A 5000-nucleotide genomic window follows, 5' to 3' on the forward strand; every position below is an offset into this window, starting at 1 on the left:
AGGCTAGTGTGGAGATTTGATGAAGTGTTTACTTAAGGGGGCGGTTCATTAGGAATTTGTTAACATTGGACTTGAAGACATCCAAGTTGTAGTCCGGTGGGGAGCAGGCAGACGGAACAGAGTTCTACCTAATTCCTCTGCCAATTTTGAGTCTAAACACTTGAAATTTTAGATGTAGGTACCTGAGACATGAGTAAAACTTTTTGTTATGATTTGAGACCAAAATAAATAATGTTAACAGGTCAAAATTAGGGTCAAAGTTAAAAAAAATTATCTCTGCGGTCTCTAAAAAATTACTAACTTTTGTTTAAACATTTGAAATCTATATATATAAAAGCGAAAATGTATGTATGTTTGTATGTGTGTTCGCTTTTTCTGTATGTCAACAAAAGGCTTTTTTCAGAGAAACGGTCGCTCGCTTAACAACTTTTTAAAACTTTTTATATCACATAGAAATCGTAATATCTCACAGTTAACAACGAAGCTCGCCTGTCTATTTAATTTGCTCGATTTCGGGAAGGGAAGATAAATATTCAATATTTGTCGCTCGCCGCAAGTGGGTTAGTCTTTTTCCTATAACTTCTTGGGGGTGGGGGGAAAAGCGTTCAGCAGTAAATGAATACTTTTTGTTTTACGTAAACATGAAAATATTGCTACACATACAATATCGCCTGAAAAATCTCTAGTTATTTGTAACTAGTTGACTGGAACATTCCCATGAATGTGTAGTGACATATGAATTCTTATGTGAAAGAAATTCCTTTGAAAAATGAAGTGAAAAAAAAAACAGAAAAAAACGGAAAGACACTGAGACGTGCATGCGAGCATTACGTTAACAGTTCACTTCTTGTAAGTAAAAAAAAAAAAAAAAAAAATCCCCAAGCTTAGATCGAAACCAAAGCCTAAAGATTTTCGTTCAATAACCATTAGACCTGCTTGACACGATCTTTAAAAAGTGTTTTCCAAACTATGAATTCATGACGTGAACGATTGGCGTATGCGCAGTCGTGAAACAATTGACAAACATAAAAATTCGATGACCCCCAAGTACCACTTTTTCAATGTTGACCCCTTAGCAGTCCTTTTTTTCAAATGAAAACCGAATAAATTTTTGCATATGTCTGAATACCCTATATATCAAATTTTTGGCCTGTAGATAAAAAGATTCGTTGAGTATATAGATTGAGAAGTGTCCACACACACACACACACACACACACACACACACACACACATTTGTGTATATATATATATATATATATATATATATCCCCGAAACAGTGTTTCATGGTAAACAACTGATGATCCCTTGAAAAATAAAAAAAATTGGTATTATAGTAAATTCGAGAGAGTTGATGCAGTGATTGCAGGTGATTAAATGACTTACTGACTAGATGTTTTTTTTTTAACGAATGATAAAAAGTAGTTTTTTTGTATAGTTTCAAATGTTAAAAACTTCAAAGACTATATATATATATATATATATATATATATATATATATATATATATATATATATGTGTGTGTGTGTGTGTGTGTGTGTATATATTAGCAGATTGCCAGATGTAGCCCGGTCGTAAAATCCGCATAAATATTATATTTAAATTCATACAGAAACTGAGAGATGTGCATGCAAGTATTATTATTTTTTCTAAACAGTTCACTTCTTGTAAATAAGAAAGAAAAGAAAATGCTCGAGCTGAGATCGAGATCAAAACTTAAGAAACATTGTGTCAAGTACGATAGCCATTAGGCCAGCTTAACACTATGGTTTTTCAAAGAAGATTCAGTTCACGTAAGATATACATATCCATAGGTATCTTTAAATATGATGGGAATCAGACGAGAATTCCCCATATACTGTGATATATATGTTATCTTGCACCCTTTCTCCTCTTCTGATGAAAAGCATTGGGCTTCGAAATACCTAGGTATAAAGAGCATATACATCTCGTACTCCTAATGTATGAGATCATCCTTATAAATGAAGTATTAAATTTATATGCATAAATATATATCTTTATGTTGACGTTTTTCCCTTTTCATTCGGAATATATATATATATATATATATGTATGTATGTATGTATGTATGTATATATGTATATATATATATATATACAGTAATCCACATAGAGTACTGTTTCGCTGTTTCACAGCTCATCAGTGCGGCTAGACAGGCAACTACCTCAAGCAAAGCCGGGGTGATCCTTATGTTGACGTTTTTCCCTTTTCCTTCGGAATATATATATATATATATATATATATATATATATATATATATATATATATATATATATATATATATATATATATATATATAGTCATCCACATACAGTACTGTTGTGTGAGTGTGTGTGTGTATGTGTGAGTGTCTGTGTGTGTCAATAGTCTCTGAGAGTGGAACGCAGGTAAAAAGCCTTTCGATATCAAAAGAACACATAAATTTGTCAGTCTGAGTATAATTTTGCATAAATTTAGCAAAAGAAAAAAAAATCATTAATGCAGAAAGAACTATACTCTTCCAAAACTGGTTCTAAAATATTAGTAAGCCATTTGACTACTTTATGTTGGGCGGAACCTATCATGGATAATATCGGTCTTAAAGGTACCCCGCTCTTATGGGTTTTAGGTGAACCATAGAGACGGGGACGTAATGAACCAGTCGGTCTGATTAAATCAGAAATGAAGGAAGAAAGAGCTCCACTCTTCACCCATTTAACAAGACGTCTTTGGAATCTAGATTCAATAGATACAGTAGAGTCATGTGTCTCTACCAAATCTAGCTGTACAAATTTAGGTGTCATTGAGAATTGTCATCATTTTATTGATATAATCCTGGTGGTCAAGTATAACAACACCAGAGCCTTTGTCCGGTTTAGTGATAGTAGGAGATTTATTCTGGCGTAGTGTTTTAATAACACGGAAATGTTCATTACGCCATTTGGATTTACTAAACGAGACAGGTGTACCTGCATATGAATGAGCAATATCATTCAATTTCGCCTTTAAGGTCATTAACCTTATTATCGGAAACATGGGAAAGTCTTGCTAATTGAGCAAAAAAGACTTCGAATTCAGAATAAATATCTTCACGTTTGGGGTTAGAAGGGGGAAATGCAGAAGTCCAACCCATGTGAAAGTATATTCAGTTCGAGTTGGGACAATTGTGAGGAAGAGATATTAAGGACGTTTCTAGCAATATCCGGACTAGTCGAGCAACCAAATTTTTTAAAATATTAAATGTTGCAATTTATTCTGCTGTTTTGACTTCAACCTGGAAAGGCTGCGTTCGTGTATTCTTGCAACATAACGAATAAATCGTATTTTATCAAACAAGGATAAACTGCCTACATAATTTCTCCATAATTCAGAGTACTTCCTTCTCAATGGCAGCTGCTTGTCTGAACTCCAATCTCTGGTCCCCCCTCGCCAATCTTTCACGAAAAACACCCGTCTAGCTGAATCCACTGTGAAAGTATCCAAGACCACCATTCGCCCGTGTATAAAGTATTGTTGTCACACTTGGGCTATTGCATTTGCTACTAGTATCTCATTCCTTGACAGGGTCCAAAAGAGAGTCGTCAACCTGATAGGTCCTGAACTGCCATCTAAGCTTCAACATATGTCCCATCGACGAAATGTATCATTCCTCTACCTGTTTTACAAGTATTTTAATGGTGAATGCTCCGACAAACTTACATTCTTTGAATACCCTCGGCGTAAATGCCTCCGACAAATCCGACAAGCAGCAAAGTCCCACCCCTTCACAGTATAAAAGCCAAGTACGTCCAAGGATGGAATACTGTTGCCATATCTGGGCAGGAGCTGCTAAAAACAGCCTATCCTGCCTTGACAGAGTACAAAATAGACTTCGTGGCTTAGTGGGGGATGCCCTTTTCTCTACCCTGCAATCTCTCTCCCACAGAAGAGACGTTGCGAGCCTATCCTTGTTTTATCGTTATTTCCATGGCAGGTGCTCGTCTGAACTCCAATCTCTGGTCCCCCCTCGCCAATCTTTCACGAAAAACACCCGTCTAGCTTAATCCACTGTGAAAAATTTCCCCCACTCTATATCTGTGCCTAAATCAAAACGCGGATTCCATGAACAAAGCTTCTGTCTTAGAACTGCACGCCTGTGGAACTCTGTTCCGTCTGCCTGCTTCCCACCGAACTACAACTTGGATGTCTTCAAGTCCAATGTTAACAAATTCCTAATGAACCGCCCCCTTAAGTAAACACTTTATCAAATCTCCACACTAACGTAATGTACTTGCAATAGCCCTTATCCCTGAGTGGCTTCCGGGCCTTGATAAGTGGTGATCACTGTGTAAAAAAAAAAAAAAAAAGAAAAAAAGTACGCTAGATCGCAAGAAAGTTAAGACAAAAAATGCATCTTCAATCTTTTGTCCAGGATATAAATTAGCTCTTTTTATTTTAAACAAAATAAAAGAGGGGCAGACTTTATTGCTCTGGCACATATATAAAAAGGAGTGGCTAGTCTGCATAGTTCTTATTTTACTCCTAATTTTCAACAATGAATTTAATCCATTGATTAATTCAAGTGGGTACCTAGTCTTAAGTTATCTAAATATTTTTTGCGGGGTACAAAATTTTATTATGGCTATGTAAAGACCAAATTTAAACTTGTTCAGAAAACATTCTTTATTTTAGATTGTGAAATTAAAAAATAAAAATGCATGCGTCAGCTGACCAATTGTATATATATATATATATATATATATATATATATATATATATATATATATATATATATATATATATATATATATATAATACTAAAAGTCTATGGATCTTGTATGTTTGCAATCAGATTTCCGGTTTTCAACATCCGGTTGCGCATGCGTTAATAGCAACGTCTGCAATCCGTTATTCCAATTCCGGAATTTTTATATCGCTTTTAATACAAACAATTTAATTTAATTTGATCAAATAGTTATTTATATATACAAATAATACATAGATTCATAGATAATTATAAT

The sequence above is a fragment of the Euprymna scolopes genome, chromosome 40 (assembly GCF_053919585.1).
Source record: "Euprymna scolopes isolate OS-2025 chromosome 40, ASM5391958v1, whole genome shotgun sequence".
NCBI classification, from domain to species: domain Eukaryota; kingdom Metazoa; phylum Mollusca; class Cephalopoda; order Sepiida; family Sepiolidae; genus Euprymna; species Euprymna scolopes.